This window comes from Micropterus salmoides, unplaced genomic scaffold, assembly GCF_014851395.1.
Source record: "Micropterus salmoides isolate LMB-PRFRI ecotype aquatic unplaced genomic scaffold, ASM1485139v1 Ms_hic_scaffold_19, whole genome shotgun sequence".
Classification (NCBI taxonomy): Eukaryota; Metazoa; Chordata; class Actinopteri; order Centrarchiformes; family Centrarchidae; genus Micropterus; species Micropterus salmoides.
Genome location: NW_024041039.1, coordinates 22,808,407 through 22,827,717, shown reverse-complemented (window position 1 = coordinate 22,827,717; position 19,311 = coordinate 22,808,407).

Here is a 19,311-nt window from a genome sequence, read left to right as displayed (position 1 = left end):
TCAATAAAAGCTTGACAGCAAATATTATTCTGTGTTAGAGAAAGTTTTATAAGCCTCAAATGGAATCAGGCCTGAATGTGATGCACACTGGTCTTCTCATGAGAAAGAGACAGGAAGGGAAAAAGAGAGGATGAAAATATACGGTGTAAGTGTCCACATGACTCGACAACAGTAGCTTTCAGTGATTCCAGGAAACCCTAAATACACAATGTGACTCAAAATTACTTTCACATTTGATTTAACAAAACACTGCAAAAGGTTTTGTTTACAATATGCCTTTTTAATATAAAAAAGGATTTATGATAATGCACAGTGTTGCAGTGGTTAACATTGTCGCCCCACAGAATGAAAGTTCTGATGCAAGAAAAACACGCAATTAGGTTGATTAATTAAATTGCCTGTAGGCGTGAATGGTTGTCTGTCTTTCTCTAGACCCGTCAAGGCTGTGCTCCGTCTCTCGCCTAATGTCACCTGGTATTGGCTCCAGCAAACAGGTATAGCTAATGGATGGAATCGCTAAAGGTATTTAAAATTCAAACAGCATCCCCTCTCCTCCGACATCCTCTGCAGCAGACAGACCCAACAGACCTGCCAAAGTGAATTTACCTAGTAAAGTGAATTACAGGGTGATAAACGATACTTTGGCAGCAAGGCAGTAAACTGCTGAGAGAAGCTAAATACTAATGTGATTTGTCAAGGAGTTTATAAGCTGTAAGTGCTGCGATGAAATGACTGCCCCCATTGAAAGAGATAAACATGAGGGGAAAGTCTTTGTTTTGCAGTAATCGACCTGTAGGCCAGCGGAGAGGGAATGGTTAACATTTACTGTTACTGTTTACACTACTGGCTGTGCACAGAGAGCAGGGACAGTGCTTTCCTCTATGGTAAAGCAATGTACTGTACTGTTTAGAAGAGCAGGAACAGCTTAAGACAGATACTAGACTGCTGATGTATGGACTTCCTATGAATAAACATGTTCTGGTTTAACCTCTTAATTTCCATATGGGAGGTCTCATATCTGGGAAAACTAAATCTTAAAAATATCTCCCTCAACTTGCCCAAGACTCTACCCGACCTACATGAACGGACACACAAACACACAATCCTCCCTGCGCGCACACACACACACACACACACACACTCCCTATCACTGTGGCTCTGCTGTGTTATACTGTGGTAGGCTGAAGTGGCCTTTGTGGGCTGAGACGAATATCTCTGTCCACTCTGGCAGGGCCTCAGAGTGCCTGCTGCCGGCTGCTGCCTCAGCCCTGGGTACGGGCTGCCAGCCGGCCCGCCGACCAACCTCCCTGAACCCCTGCCAAGCTCCTGACGCCACCTTGGGTGGTCCCGCTTCATGCGGCTCTGGCAGGGGCCCGCTCAAATCGCCCCCACCTCCCCTCCCCTCTGGCTCCCTCGGCAGCCGCAAACAACCTCGCTGTGTTCCCAACGTGGAGCTCCACTAAGAATCAGTCAATGCTGCAAGTTATATTTTTATCGTAAGGGAGGATGTGGATGTACTGTATTTTTGAGGGTTTTGGAGAAGTGAAAAGTGAAAAAAGAATGTCTGTAGGCAAGGACGTTTATATTTAGTCTGCATATGAATTTGTGTTTATATATTTGCACCCTTTTTTTAGGTAAAAGTGTGACTGATGGTTCACACAGACTGAAGGGAAGCAAAGATGTCTACTTGTTTCAGTCACATCAACCTCTGGATAAGTCTCTCTTTGGTCTTACAAAATGTTTCCCTCCTGATCTAACTAACTGTCTCTTTCTGTTATTATCTCTATCTTCCTGTCTCTCCCTTAGTCGATGAACCATAACCAAAAGTTTAAATCAGCAGGACACAGCACTGAAATCATCCGCCGGGCCGGACGCTACCCATGGCTACAGTGATGAGTTGGAAACCGACTGTCAAATTACATGATGGAGACTCGAGATTCTCCTGTTACAGATATCACAGCAAAGCAGGCCACAAATCAAGCCAGAGCAGCATTCCCATTCCCTGTCTCCCTGCTTTGGAGCTGGGAGTCATGTTGCCGCGGAGCTCTTGAGGTAATTGTGCCACGCTCCTACGCTCACTACGACCCCCCTTATGCCGCTCTGCTGCCCCACAGAAAACGCACTCCCTCGCTCTCTCCCTCTGTCTGTCTTGTCTCTCTGTCTCTCGTCTAGAGATTCATGACTCCTGCACCTGATTGCGGACGATTAAAATCATTAGAGGTTGTTAGCGGGAGTCATTTACCGCTGAGCTCCCTGTGTAGTTTGGGTGGGGTCAGGAGGAAAAAGGGGGAAAGAGGGGGTGTTGCTGGAGATTGTGGGGGCGGGTGAGGGCGGGGTGTCGAGCATCACTCTCTCCTCTGACCTAAACGAAAACATAACGAGCTGCCAGACCCCAAATGCACATACAGGCACAAATATTATCTACCCCACCCGTCCACCTCGAACAGCCACACACACACACACACACACACACCAAAACCACCCAAGCTGCCACTGATACCATCAGCAAAAAGAAAAGAAAAGCGCCAATGTGTGTATTAGCAGTGTGTGTAATCACAGGGCCTTTGGGGACCCTAATGGATTAGTACACTAACACACTGTCAACTCTGGGCCAAGCTGGGCCCACACTTACACACAAAATGCAAACATTGTCAAATGACACAATCACTGTGCTGGAAAAGCCCTAATTGCCCCTGTTAGATATCAACAGAGGACTTCATAATACTCAAATGACTCATTTTTGTGCCCAATGTTTTGAGCTAGTTGATTAGAAAAAGGCAACAATACAAACAGTGTATTTACAACAAGTGATCATCATCAGCTTTATGAAAATGTACTTGCTGTCAAACGTGTGTACAACCGCCTTATTATGATCACAGATGCAACACAGATGTGTTTATAGTACGTTAGAGCGATAACTGCAGTTGGTTAAAGCAGCCATGTATTAACTTGAATGCACTTGAAAATTTGTTGTGTTAGGCCAATCCTATCGGTCTGTCAGTGACTGGAGTGGCTGGACAGCTGTTGAAGCCAGTGCGTGATGTGAGTGGATCACCGGGCTGTGAGACATGAATAATAGATGCTGTTTATGAGTGTATGTTTTCCATCTGACCCCTGGGTCTACAGCGAAAACTGCAGCAGGCCTCTTAAGGGGCTGAAGAAATAGAGGGGGGAGCGAAAGAGAGTGAGAGTGGGAGAGAGACAGATGAAGCTCGCCCAGGGAGCCTATGGGTCATTTAGTGTCCGGAGACCCCCCATCAGCCATCAGTGACATGTTCAATCAGGGCTTATAGTGTTATACACAGAAAAGCACACACACTTCGCTGCTGCCGCCGATACTAAACAGTGAGTGCTGCTTTTACACAGACAGCACTGTAGGGAGACAATGCAGCATTTATGCTACAGTGAGCAGCGTGTGTCTTGAAAGCAGCCTTCTATTAAACCCTGGTGTGTACTCTTGAGGACTTTCCAGAGATATTAAGCTACAAGATATGTAATGAGTTTTTAATATGACTCTGACACATATCAAGCAGCCAAACACTGGATACGTTCAGCTCTTGTGCAGCTGGACACACACTGCGTAAGGAAAGAGAGTTAGACATTTGGGGCTCCAAATATCACGACAGCTTGGTCATTAAAAACCACGGCGGGTTCCCTTTGGTAATAGCGGCAGAATTAGGGCCTGAGAGCCTGCTACTGACTAATGAAGGTCAGGCATCTGGTGCAGGTTGTGAGGCCCAGACAGAGGGGTTAACCTGCTTCTCACTGCTGGCAATTAGGTAAGGCAGCGCAGAGCTGCTTAAGAGGCTGCATGCCTTACGACTCACACAGCTGTGGAAGCCTCTCCCTAACACTGTTCCTAATGACACAGGGGTCAGAGAATGCGTGTGTTTTACAAGGGTGGTTACAGTCTGTGGGTCCTGACAGTATTCTAATATGTTGCCAGGTTTTAGTTTGAGGATCAAGAATAGAGGAGGGAACAGAGGGGCAGTCACAGCCCTGAGGTTGTAAACTTCAGTCGAGCCTCAAACCCCCTCTATCGACTCTGCAGCCTGTCAGAGGTCTTTACCTTCATCTCCAAATGGATGTGACTTTGTTGTGAGATTTGATTTCCTGTGGCTAGAGTACCACTAGGTGGCACAGTCACTTGAACACACACACATCCAGGGAGACAAAGCAAACCACTGAAGAATAAAAACCACAGACGTTCATTTATGAGCCTTAGCTTTGCGACATTTCACCACGTTCACAGCTTGATGAGTATGAAGTTCTGCAGCATATCTGATTGATGAAGAGATAACAGCTGACACACGAGAGGAACAAAAACATCAGAACAGAAACTGAAGTGCCAGAGCATTCTGTGGTAAATGCTGATCAATGAGATATTTGAAAAATAACAGAGATATGCACATTGACTATCTTTGGCCTTTGTACAAGCAACATAATGCAGTCATTAAAGGATGATAACATTGCTCACAGTGTGACTGTAACCTGCACATTCAGCTAGTCACTGTGTCAACAATTCTCAGAAAAAAAGTTTTCTTGAAAAATGTTACTTTGGTGCTGTGTGAAATCTCTGAGAGGAAGATTGATAAATGAGAAAGTTAAAGGTTTATAGTGTGATAAATGCATGTTCAGTATGTATGTGTGTGTGTGTGTTTGTGCATTCAAGTGTGCTTATTTATTTGTTTGATTGTTGAAGGATGTGACAGAGAGTGTGTTCAGGGGCGCATGTCTGTACATCTGTGAGCATGTATGTGTGTGATCACAGTTTTAGCCTGCTGAATAATTCAGTGTCCCCCCAGTGCGAACACCGACACTAACTGAGGGGAGCCATTAAAGATCCATGAGGAGATCATTACAGGCTGCCCGGCCTTCTCCTATGCAGCCGCCCCTCCACTTCCCCGGGGCAACTCCCTCTCCAAACAGTGGCTCCCTCAAAATGAGCTCACTCTCCCGCCCTGAGCTGCTAGAGGGGCTGGGGGTCAGAGGTTAGCCAAGCAAAGGCATGACCCACGGCACTAATGCACTTGTAACACTTAAAAACACTTTGGCGAGCGTTAAACAGAACACGCTCTCAAGGAGGACCACACAGAGGGCACGCTGGCTAGTCTTTTCTTTTTTTTCCATTTCCCCCTTCACTCTGCTCTCGCCGTTTCTTTGGCTGCTCTTCGAGCCAACATTGGAGGAAAGTGACACGTGTAGTTGCCATCTTCCTTCCTTTTCCTTTTTCTGTTTTATTTCACAGCAAACTTTCTTCATTCAGACCCATGCCACGGACTCAGATGACATAAAACACCTATATGATGTTAGTTGTTGGCTGAATTAGCTACTATTTGCACGCTAATGTACAGCAATGTGCATTAAAAAAAAATCAAAAAACCCATAATACATACACGTCTTCACTGCTGGTTCACTCAGAGCGCTGCGTTCAAACCGACTAAGCCGACCTATGCTTGATAAGCACAGAGACCTAGAGAGACCGTTATTGCGTCATATGAAACCATCAGAGTGGGACGAGGGCATCGAGCACACTACCACACACAACAATTAACTCACTCAGTGGAGGTCTCTCTTGGTGGCAAAATCTGATCCGGCAAGAGTTATCACTAGCTGCCCTGCTTCTACCCAGACTCACACAGACAGATATTGAATCATATTGGCCTGAAAAAATACTTTTTCATAGATTTGAAGAAATAGTAGAGTGCATTTGCTGATGTTGTGTGAAGCCTGTTGGGGAGTTAGTAGGGGACTGGAACCTTTTGAATCTTCCAATCTCATTAGGGTAACCCCATGTCAACCTCTCCTCCACCTCCATTTCCTTGAATGCATTCGTGGTTATCTGTTGTTATTGTAAAAAGCTACTTAAGGAGGTCAGGCTGGTGTCACTTTTTACTGATGACTGGGGTCAGAGGGTCAGTCAACCACCAGAATGACAGCTGTCATTTGACGGATCACCAGTGCCTCACTTCCCACCAGGAAGTAGAGGTGTGTGTGCTGGACGCTCTGGAGTGTGTGGTTAGTTGGCAGGTCAGCAGTGGGCCTAGAGTGGTCTGGCTCCAGCCACCACGGAGCTCTCAGGCAGCAGTGGCAGCCCAGAGCACTGACAGATAGTGGGCATTATCATTTGTTAAGTGCCCCCTTTGCCTCTGGTCAGGAACACTTAACACTGCCTGTGGTCACTAAATGCTGCTGGACTGCCAGTAGCAAGGTAAAATATTCATTGTTGCGGAGTGGTGGTTTTCCTGCACCAACAGTAAAAGCCTGGCTTGGTTTTGTGATTTTAACCAGGGCCCTAAAACCAGGCCGCACTGGAGTGGCCTTTTACTGGACAATGTAATGGACCTCAATAAGATCTGCGTACCATACCACAAAATCACAGGTATTGAAAAGATTTGGCCACAATGTGGATGGAAGATCTATAAAATACAGGACAAATATGGAAAGAATTGTAATTAAAAGAAGTAATAATTCTAAAAAAAATGCCTTTGTTCAGAATCTTTTTGGTTTAAAAAACAGGTGTACTTTTTAGGGGGATTTTTAAACTCCAAAAATCTCAACAAAGACCTTATTTAGGTCAGCAACCTTTGCTTTTCCCTTTTTCAGTGAAAGAGTGAGTCACTGGTGGTACGCTAGCATTTGGAAGATGATGCCGCTAGAGACCTTCATGAGCGTGGTCACATCTCTGACAGTGGGGACTTCCAAGAAGACCCTAGCAGCCTGTCCCCCCTTGAACCAAACCGCATGACATTTACAACTGTGTCAACACACTGAGAAAACTGAGCAAACGTACTGTATTAATTCTGACTTGTTGTTCTGTGTCTGTTGTGGCCACTGCCTGCAGTATTGTTGGATGTGAAGTCACAGAGTAGTTGAACAGACCCTCCATTTTACTTGGTTTTAATGGGGTCGACAGAGGAGCTCCCACCTGTGGTGAGTCTGGCATTTAGCAGCCCATAAACTTCTCCCCCCTCTTTCTCTCCCTGGCCACTCCTCTCTCTTTCACTCTCTCTCAGCTGTGCACACACAAACACACTGTAGTTAGTATCAGGTGCTTGTTTCCATGTGATCTGTTTCCAGTTTCGTCTTTGTCCCAGTTCGGCTGCAGCCTATGGTGTCTGAGCACCACAGAACCGAGTTAGAGGCGAGGGTGGTTTTTACCCCACTCGCCTCAGACTGACTCCCTCTTTGGCTCTCAGGAGTGCTGAGGCCTGGGGATTGTGAGGTTCTTGCTGAGGGGAGCCCTGCCCCCAAGGGTGCTTGGTGGCATGCTTGGTCAACCTAGGCGCAGCTCACAGGAGGCTTGAGGCCAAGTAGAAGCCAGGCTGTGGCAGGTGTGGCTGTGGGATATGGAAAGAAACAGCCACATTCATAGCCACATACTGCTGCTGCAAGATACAGTGCCTCCGGTGCTCTGCAGAAGTTGACGTGGTTTTATATTAAAATAGTTCATAAACATATGGAAATTGGAAAACAGTATACAGGGATGCTGTTGTTGACTGATGGTTCATTGATTAAGCAGGTGATCTATATCTCAGATGAAATGAAAAACCAGAAGCATATTTGACACACTTAGAAATTTTAACACTCACTACTTATACTCAGATTAATAATTATTTTACAAATGGGCAGAGGCAGATCATGGAAAATAAACATATAGACATATTCAGTGAACACATCTTAGAAGAGATAAGAACCCCTCCCCCCATTCCCACCCCCTTTTTTTCCTCTTCTAGTCTGATTGTATAGTTATCTTTAATTTGCAAAATTAACCCCTTTTAGTTAATTAATGCATGATGATTCAGAAATAGAGTACACGCATGAATATATGCATGTAAATATACATATTTGTACTCATACATGTGCGTTTGTAAGTGTATATATAGATCAATATGAAGTTATAGTGTGTTTCTCTTTGTTTTTGTATTATGACCAGGTGTAGAAGACAAAAAAATAACAACATTGCAAAAAGAGAAGGGGGTGGGGTCAGAGTATGAATTTAATGTTACAGAATCCCTGCAAGGTAAAAAAGTTTGAAAAGTATGTAAAAACTGAAACAGAGAGTGTCTTTCATATCTGCAGAAGACAAAAAAAAGAGAAATGCAGAGTTGAAGATGAAATTTCATCTGTGTTGTAAGATATTCTTTTCCGGAGACGTCGGGCATGAGCCAGACAACCACAAGAACTGCAGTTACTTTGAGTATATTTGCCCAATATCTAATAATGATCATTTGTCATTAGGCAGCCTACCAGTGAGAATATAAAAGCTGATCATTAAAACCTCAAGTACCATGAAACTTCAAACCTCAACACACGCACACAACTACAGGGAGAGAATTTCAGAGTTAAAGACACGTTGAGGCTGCTGTGGTTTGCTAACAGGTGAGACACACGCCACTGTTTCCATAGTAGCAGACCGACACTGTGACGCCAGAGCAGAATGGTGGCTGGCTTGCCTCACGACAGGGAAAGCAGCTGGTGTACTGGAGATTTTGGGGTAATATCAGACAGAGCAGAATTGCTATGTAGTTTGCAGCAATAAAGTGTTTCTTAGAATTGTGCGCATAATGGTGAGGAAACGCTGCTGGTTGCAGGAGATTCATCAAGTAGCATCTCTTTGCTGCAGACTGACAATATATTTTTCAATCTGATGTTCACTCATTTGTGATGCTCGCTCCTGCTCTAATTCACATGTTAGAGGTATCAGTCAAGCAGACATAGCCTATGGTCACAGGCGTCATCACTGTCATCATTATGAGGACTACATTCCCACGCTGGCCGACTGTCAGCGTAACACAAGGGCCGAGTCACGGTCTATCTCATGAAACCACGGCGATGGCCATCAAAAAACCAATAACTTCCTCAACACGCCGGCTCACTTCCGCCTTCTGCATGTGGGGACCTGCCGTTGTCATGGTTCCCGGGCTGGCGTTTGCGTGCGAGCGACTTAGACAGCCGTCTGGGGTTTAACGCACACATAACAGGAAGAGGCTGTTCGTACTTCTCAACCGTTTCTCACTTCTGCCTTCTTGATTTAGGGAAGGCTGGGGAGACGGGCAGACACAGTAAACGGCGACTGTGCACAGCCGTAGACATTTAGCCCCCCCCAAGAAAAAAAAAGAGGCTGCATACAAAAATATGATACAGCCAAAGTGATGTGTAATCATGATGATTCATTTTCCTCATCTCTTCTGACCAAACTGAAAGTAACACAAAATAGAGAAAATCTTACATTCAGCATTTAGACACAGAAATTTCAGCTACAGTGTTTGTATAATCTCATGCATATTTGTAAAATGCAACAATTATGGAATATAAAGCAGTTTCATCTGCACTTGTAATATCAGTGAAATTGCTCTTAAATGTGTATGTTGTTTTGTATGGTTACATGGGATCATGTCGCTGAGACCGGGCTGATCACAGACGTGGGTTTGGAAGCAGGTCTACTTTACTCATTAGCATAATGGAAACATCCCGCTAACAAGTGAGACGTTGTCACGACCACAACTGTTGGATGAGGTGATTCATATCTGCCTCTCATCTCCAGGCTGTTGACCGTTGGCTTTGACAATGCTTATGTAAACCATGAGTCACCACGCTCATATGAACACCACACACTTAACTCTTTCTTTAATTAGATTTAATTTATCGAAGCTCATAGGCTTTCAGTGGAGGCACTTGTTGGACCTTGAATATAAAAAGGGTCCTGCAGGATTAACAATCCCATGCCCACACTGATTAACTTTGACATTTAGTGACTTGAAGTGTGAAAACTGGCTGCCAAAAAAGATGAGAGACAAGCACAGCTCTCTTAGTTTAAGCATGATGTTCTTCTCTTAAGAGGAAGAAAGAAAATGAAGCTGTTAAAATATCAGGGTGCCAAATAGGTAGCCAAGTGTAAATGTTGAGCAACCATAAGAGTAGCCTTAGCTGCTCAGAGGCTGTGGGAAAGTGCATAGTGCGTCTGTCGCATGGTTAAGTCTTTCTCAGAGCAGAGTTGTCAAGCCACAGAGAGGCAAACTATACTGTAAACTCATACCGGAACCCGTCTGCGGCCTGAGCTGTGCCAAGGCAAGTCTTCCCCATGCCAACCTGTCTCTGATTTCACTCAACTACAGCATGCAGGTCTGCACTCTGCATATGACAAACAAACCTTAAACACATTCACACACTCTGAAACCTTTCAGCAAAATGTAAAATCACTTCCGAAAACAAATCCTTCAACATGTTTCTATTTTATAAGCAAAAGTTTCAAGTTGTTAAAGGTCACATTCCATCATGGATATTTTATATTATGGCTTATTTTGAAAGTGGATTCAGGTTTCAAATCATGAATATCTCAGTCAAGCTGATTTTTTCTTTTTATTGAAACTATTTTGTTTAAACAGTATTTGAATAAAGCAGCTGTATCACTGGTGTGACAGCAGCCAAAACCTGGACACAAAAGAGCCATGAGTTGTGAACTGCAGCAAATATTAGTTTTCCAGCCGCGATGTCTCTTTATCTACATTATGGGCCCTGCAACTTGACTTGATGAATGAAAATGAGTAATGTATAGTAGCCGTAACGCCAAACATGGTTTTGTAATGTGTGCTACAGTACTGTGGAACAGTGGCTCACACACTGCTGGTGATGCAACAGGACAAGTCATTCCCATACGCACATGAATCACGACAGCGACTGCTCAGTGAAATATCAGGTGATATATAATAGGTTGACGTTGCAGTGGAAAAGTCTATATGAGAGTGTGTGGGTTTGTAGGAACCATTTTTGAGCTCTTTGCTAAATTGCAAGCTACAACCAAGCAGTGTGGGTTGTTGTTACACACTAATATATTTTTCTCAAATGACTTTTGTCAGTTGTTTCACTCGTGTCCTCTCTGACTGAAAGGAAAATGAAATTTTCCAATCAACCAATCCACAACTGAATGAGGTCAAACCAGGACTTTGACAATGGCTAAATCTGTGTATTTAATGTGTATGTGTGGAGGTTTAAGCACTTCATGTCTGTGACTCAGATAGCACGTAGTGGTTTGTGTGAGGGTGAAGTTGAAGCCTGAAGCTGTGTCGAGATGACTCAACTTAGCAGAACCTAGCCAAGAGTTCTGGGTAAAGAGGTTTGGCTAACCAACACCGTGAGAATGTGGCAACATATGTCCTGTTCTGTGGCAACATCTGCCTCGTTTCTGGTCTCTCTCTGTATATGGAGCAACAAAGGTGCTTTAGAAAGCATTTATGAATATGCAAACACCAAAGTTATTTGTGTAATATCATATTAAAAATATGCTTTTTATTAGATCAAAAGGGTTAGATGTAATTAGATGACGTCCTCGGTGTGGTAGTGCATCACTCATCAGTAGAAAGCCTAAATTTAGCAAAGGACCAAAAAAAAGGCAATTCAAATCCCAGCCAGACATAATTGCTGATTAGAGCGTGATGTATCAAGATGAAAATAGCCACAATCAATATTCTTTAGTAAAGTAATCTTCTACTTTACCACAAGATAAATGCAGCTATTTACAAAGTTTGGCTCTTGGTTAGCCAAGCTTTACCATACCACACCCATGTCATGCGCCCACAGACCTGTGCTGCTGCTTTCAAGCCTATAGGCCACAATCATATTCACCCACCTCGGGCATCATGTGACACCGTGCCACCATGAGTCCTGAGCCAAGGCTGCGGGAATAGCAAAGCGCTATCTACTCCCACTCCAACCATTGTTTCCCTTTGTAGTGAGCCCGCAATAAGCTCCTCATGTGGGTTGGAACGGGGCCTTTGATAAGGCAATGCTACAATATCCTCTGATCTATCACCTGTTGGTGTGTTTATACAGTACAGTTACATTTAAGAAGGCCCACTGTGGAGAGTGCAGACAGAGAACAGGACAGATGATGCTATGCTGTGTCTGCAGCATGTACTTCTGCATTTGACACATTTGTCACATTCACAGTTCAAAAATGTATTTAGAAAATTGCAGAATAAAGTCTCACACTAACAAAGTTGCAAACACAAACTGGCAGACTGCACCAAACACTCACATGCACTAAAGTAGCACTACAGCGGAAACCAAATCCCCCTAGTCTTGTCACGAAATGCTAGTCAGTCTCTGAGCTATAGAATAGAATCTATATTCACGTTGTATTCACACACACACACACACACACACACACACACACATACAGGCAGATAGAAATACAGAAGAAAAAAACAGAGACAGTTCCTTCTCGGTTGTCTGCACAGCAAGCAAGCCACCAACCACAACCACAAAGCCCCAGTATGTCAGCAAGCACCTGGCTATACACCCGCTCCCAGACAGACAGGAGACACACACACACACACACACACACACACACACACAAAAGTACCTAAAGATGCACACTTGGAAGAAGATGCAAAAAGCACCTGCTTCTTTCAAAGCACTGCCATATGATGTATATAGCTGGAGCAATGCATGGATCACAGTGGGAGTGACAACGTTTCTGTTTCAGTGTGTGTGTGTGTGTGTGTGTGTGTGTTACGGATGAACCCATCTGCCTCTAGACCTATTTACAGCAATGAGCGTGGGAAACAACATCAGAGGTGTTGTCTTCAAAACTGAGAGATCGTACTAAAGCGCTACATGAAATGTAAACATAAATATACTGCATATGTACTCTATGTCTACTACTTTCTCTGTATGTTCTTTACACACAGATGAGATTAGATATATCCATATACATGTTTGTATATCTAATATTTCTGACTGTTTTATAATTGGATCATTATTATGCAGGAGGATTGGTGATATATTTTATACACTTTTTTATTTAAGTTTTTAGTTCCAAGCTAGCAAAGGTGCCATACATACTTAGATATAGGTACGCAACTATAGGCGTGCATTCGTATATGCACAAATACATATGTTGAAGTCTGCACTCACACAGACACACAAGTCTAATCTTGGTAGATCATAAGACAGATTTAGCAGTTACAGTGGAAATGTTTGCCAACGTTAGGATAAAAACACATACATTGGTCTCAAACCAGCATGCCACGGAAGACGTCTCTCTCACTCATGTCCACACACATCGCTCACCCTCTTTTAAAAGTTTTACAGTAGTTGAAAATACAACTTGCTTTGGGAATTTATTGCATCATTGTATTGTTCATCACCACTGCAGTTTATATTCAAAGCACAAAAGGTGTTAAAACCACACGACCAGCGTCGACATTTACAACTTTCTCATTTCCATGTTGGTCTCCGTCAGTTCGGCATTGAAACCCCAACACATGTGACAATAAACATGCATCATTATCTCAAATAAAGAGGAGTTGTCTGCCTGTACTTGACCTCTGGAGCACTTTTCTGTTCAGAGATATTTTAGCAGGTAAACACTCCCAGTTTCGGGTTTATTATTAAAGCATGTGAAGAGAAATGTTTGTAAAAAAAAGCAAAGTGTGGTATTCATCCATTTTTAGTCATACATAAGAGTGAGCACTTATTTAAATTTGTTGTTTTATTTTGTGTGTGTGTGTGTGTTGGAGATAAACAGAAGGAAGTCTTACCTAAATTACTAGATAACATAATGCATAACATTACATGTAGTCCGAACAGCACCGTAATGCAAACACGTGACTGTGAGCACATTTATTTTCAATACTCAGGGTGGCCTGCCCCAACAGTCTTTCCTGTGCGATGGGCGTTTGTGACAGTTTGAAAGGTAGAATAAGAAATAGTTCAATAGCCCACAGTAACACAGTAATATAGAGGTGCTTTATGAACACGGGGTGGTGTGGTGGTGGAAGGTACCCACTTTGCGGGGCTGCGGAGGTATACTTTACGAGTTCAAATCTACAATTTCAAAAGTAAAATATGGTGGTTAGTGAACTTCCTGGTAAAAAGCTAAATTGACAAATCATTTAGAATGAAAAATGTGTTTTGAAGTTTTGCATAATTCTAACAAAGAAATTAAATCCCCCCCACCAAAATGATCTTGTTCCTTTTAATATATTTTTGTTGTTGCTGCTGCTAAGGTTTTGGAACTATTTTGGTGAAATTTGCAAAAACATTGCAAACTGGATTCTGAGTTACATTGCAAATCTAAAAACACAAATCACAAATATATTTAAAAGGCTATCTAATTTTCAGCTGTGCACTGTTGTAGCAAACATTGAATAGTGTATTTGTTGTTGACTAATTTCAATTGTGAATTTGCTCTGGTGCTCTGGTGTATGTGGGATTTTTTTTAAAAGATTTTTTTTTGGGGGGGGGGGGGGTTGCCTTTCTGATTTTAATATAATAGGGTCAGCCGAAGATAGACTAGGAAGAGAGAGAGAGGGGATGCTGTGGTAAGGACTCAGCCTTAGTACATGGTGCATGTATTCTATCTGGTGAGCTACCTGGGCAACATGTATGTGGGTTCCTTTTAAAATAAACTTCAGTGCCGATGTTGGTAATGAAGAAAAATGTATCCAAGTACAACGGTGTGATGTGTTTTGGGACAACAATGGAGCTCTATGGTACAATAGTAAAAGAAGTAAGAGAAATAAGAGAAATAAGTTGTGTCAGCCTTTAGCTACACAGACAATACTTGTTAGTTGGATCAGTTCACTGTTGGTTTGGGTATTTTTGTGGAATTTGTTTACAGTAAGAAAAATAAAGAACATCACAAACTGTGGCCACAGAGACGCAGGCAATTACTAGTAACAGGTTTTTTGCGTCTGACTTCATCTGTCATGAACACAGTAAAGGGGGAATTTTGTGATCGTCGGGGGCATTTCTTCATATTTCTTCATAAATCACAACCAGTGTGCACAAACCGGTGGTTAAGAAAGTATGGTGTCTACGAGGCAAGCAATCAAACATTTCTAAATGTTTTCATAGGAGTGAATTGGACCCAGACCTGTTAGTGATCCATCCGATCTGCATTTCCTCCTGTTTAATAACAGCACTCAAATGCCTGAGAAGACACAAACATCAATCTGAGCAGAAGATTCATTAGAAGTGGTCTCAAGGTGCTCTTTGACACTACAGGCACTATGTAGCACACATGTCTTTAGACTGGGGGAGAGGGGTGTGAGAGGCTGAGTGAAGCAGGTTTATGCAGTATACCTACTCTGCTGGTGTGCACCCTTGAGCCCCCACCAGTCATATAGCCCGCCAGCCAGTCCGGGGGGCCTGGGATGCATTAGAGGCCAGGGGAGACGCCGTCCTGAGTGGCCTCCATTAGGAGAAGCACCCCCCCAACACACATACACACACACACACACACACACTCCCCTCCCACAAAGGAAACACTGTATGTCTCCCTCAGAATAAAAGCCAGCCCTGGATCATAGATCAGACATGTGTAGCGTCTGCAGAGTCTGGTTCTCGACTAGTGAGGAGAGCTCGCCAGAGACGAGGGATTCAGCCACACACACACACACACATGCACATGCACACACACACACACACACACACAAGGAGACAGCGCAGGCATGAATTGCAGTGGATGACAAAGAGCAATGATCTCCGATATTAAAGAGCACCGAGGATGAACTGGGAGGCAGAGAGAGACTTGAGAGTGTGTGTGTGTTTGGGGAGTTGAGACAGTGTTGGGGGGCCGTCACGAGTGCCCTGTGTCACCATCACCTCATAAAGCACCCTAATGGACATCGCTCCTATTTGTCAAAGAGAGAGACAAATAAAAGAGAGGCAGCGCGAGGGAGGGGTGAAAGAGAAAGTGAGAACGACATTTTGGAGAGAAATGGAGTGTGCTATTATGTTACTGGCTTTCAAAAGACTATAAAAGCTTATGCACATATGCCTGCATTTACAGTTACACGGACATACACAGACACGAGCGCACATACACGCTTGTACATAGCCGTGGATTTCCTGAGTGCCCCCCACCTCCCCCTCCGTTCTAGGTCAGATAAACCCACTGAGGTACTGAAATGTGTGGGCTGCCATGTGAAAGCAGGTCACTGCTGCAAGCATACAAATATGCAAGCACACAAACGCAAACTAAAAATTAGTGGAGTGTTGGGGGGAAGGTATGGTTTCGATGCTGCCCATTACACTGAGTCTCAAAATTCTTGGTAAGAGAAACATTTATTTGAGCACATGCATCTTCTCACCCGCTGATAATGAGTGAATAAATATGTGGTTTATACATAAATTGACTTGTTTACTTCACATGATGCACATGCATTTTCACATGATGATAGCAGCAGCATTAAAAGCCACAATAGTTGTGACATTTGTTAGTGTTTTTAATGTAATGAATTTATTGCCTTAAACTGTATACAGATAAGTCAACATACTCACATGAGCATAATTAAAACTGACATTTTGGACACAAAATAATTTCTTATTAATTATGCTTATTAAGTTAAGTTAGTCATTCATTTTGATCAAATAGCCTAATGTGTGAAACTTAAAAAAGTTTTAAAGGTCAATACCAAACTTTGTCATATTTTAAAACAATAACTAATAAATTAAATAAATGAATAAAAATAAATAATTGAAATTTTAGATGTTTTTTTGCTTCAGATGTGTGCAAATAATAAACCACAGTATTTCTACTGTATCTCACAAACACAGTCAGTCATGTGTTATCATGCTGCAAACTCTCACGTTATCTCTCACATGCTCTAGTTGTTATTTTGTCTAAATGAGACTGAATAACAAACACTCCAGACATTTACATTAAGTACAAGTTTGAGATACTTCTACTTTACTTGAGTATTTCCATTGGATGCTACTTTATACTTTAAGTCCATTTTGCAGGGAGATATTGCGCTTATTTCTTCACTGCATTAATATGACAGATGATGAGATGATGAGCTCACAACTGTGTAACTACGAGGCAATGGAGCACTTCATTTACATCTTATATTGCTACAGAACTATTCTAATTGAGTTGTACCTCAATGTCAGCTTTTATAGTGTGGAGAAAGGCCTTTGCATGTGTACTGGACATGTGGCTGTTTTCATGCAGCGACACATGCTCACACGCACAAAGTGTCTAAGTACACCACTGTGCATCTGCTATACATGAACATCCTGCCCCACACAGAGTTGCATGCTTGCAGGCTCGTCTGTCACATCCAAAACCCATGTCTGAACCACAGGAAATACGTATGAATACACGCATAGACACAAATACACGCACACATACATGCACAGGTAATAAAACATGGTGAGAGCAGCAGTGTGACATACCAACTGCAACTCTGCAAAGCGAAACCCTCAGCTACTCAGAAAAAAATTAATTAGCATATATTTCCGCGATAACGATCAAATACTGAAAAGAAAAAAAACAAGGTTGCAATATTCCACCTGTGTTAACTCAAAAGATCCCGATGATGCACTGAGGTCAACGGGATCAGTCGGGTTTGTGGAAAGACCATGGTCTGCTCTGTTCTGGTCTGGCTGGGGCTGAGCTGTGTGTGTCTGTGTGTACTGAGCGTTGGGGCATTTGGGGTAACTGAGGTCTCGGGTTTATGGGTGCTTTTATGTGAGGCTGCAGCACTTCACCCTCCAGCTGCTCTGTTGCCATGATGTGGTGCCTCTGTGTACCTCAAACCCGAGTGTAAATTTACCACTCTGGTGAAGACAAGTGGTTCACAAAACACACAGACACAATGTGATAAGCATTGTGAGCAAAAACAATCAAAAACTAGGGGGCTCTCAGCGGAGTGTTTAGTTTGTTTTATCACTCATCTTGCTGATTCGATTTTCAAAGTAATAGCATCTGAATACGATGCACATTTCGCACCCAACATGTCACATATGTTGTCTCTTATCATCCAACCCCTGATAGCAGCATGTTATATTCAAAGACAAGATAAAGGGAAGAGAGAAAATCGCAGATTAAAACTACTCTTTTTCCTTTTACCTTTGTCTAAGTTAAGAAAAACTAGTGTGTGAACTAGTGTGTGTTTGTGCTGAAAGTATCGCCAACATTTAGGGGCGGCTGTGGCTCAGGTAGAGCGGGTTGGCCGTTAATCAGAAGGTCAGCAGTTCAATCCCCGGCTCCCTTTGGTTGCATGTCGAAGTGTCCTTGGGCAAGATACTGAACCCCGAATTGCCCCTGGCGGCTGTTCCGCCAGTGTATGAATGTGTGTGAATGTTAGTTTCTGTTTGAGCACTTAGGCTCAGTGTATGAATGTGTATGACTGGTGAATGCAGATGTAGTGGAAAAGCGCTTTGAGTGGTCGAAAAGACTAGAAAGGCGCTATACAAATACGGAGCATTTATAAATAAATAAACGTGTTACCTCTTAGGGAGGTTGGGATAAATAGAAGAACTTGGAAGTTGCTGAACAGAATTATGTAGTTGCTTGAATTTTAAGTGGGAGTAAAACCTTCTTGAAAAAGTAACCTGGAAGCCTTAAAATTGAAACTTTTATCTTTATATCTGGATAGCCTAAGCTAGCCTGACACAAACTTTTAAAGCAAACTTGTTATAAATTATTTTAAGTTAAACCAGTTTGTCCTTGTTTAGTGTGTAGCACTGAACAAATGCAGATATAAAGCCTTTTCTCTTTTTACGAGCATTGAGACGTACTTCTCATGCTCCACTGTTATATGTGTATATCTACTCTAATGGCCATTAATAGAGAAATATTCATACAATGTAGATGATCAAAAAAACAGAGATTACTTAACTTTACTTGTGCCTCATTTAAATATTTAAATCATTATTATTAAAGACTATGTGTGTTTCTTAAGGTACGTAGCAGGAACTATTTGACAGCCATAAATTGTCAAATGAGCCTAAACAGCTCATTGCCAGTGGTTGTGAAGGTTTTGAATCAACCTGCTGTAAAGGAAGCTGGATGCTCAGTCTTTGTGTTGGCACAGTTTCTGAATAACAGGAAGAGCTTGGGTGAAGGGGATGGAGGGTTTACTACCTGTAAACATGGTAAATGTGTCTTAAAGAGCTTCAGCAGGTGCCAGAGGTACTGTACAACCTTGCACTGAAGGAATACAGCTACATCCTTTAACCGGCAGCTGTCATGTTGTTGTTGTGCTCTTAATCTTTTCTGTCCTCACACAGCTAATCTTTGATCTTTGTTCCTGACAGCAATCTCTGTCGACTTTCTCCATAAATATCCACATTGTAGCGAGAGCGCTCTCCGACTGTTATGGCCAGTCATAGACTTTCTGCTGTCCTGCCGCAGGTTACTGTATACATGTAGCGCTCCTCAGGAACTCTGGGATCCGGCCTGCTCAGTGTGTGGCGACATGGCGCTCCCACTCCCCTCCTCTCTGTGTGGTTACCACAGTCAAGTCTCCATGTCTGCTGGAGCCAATAAATAAATAATGGGCCTGGTGATCACTT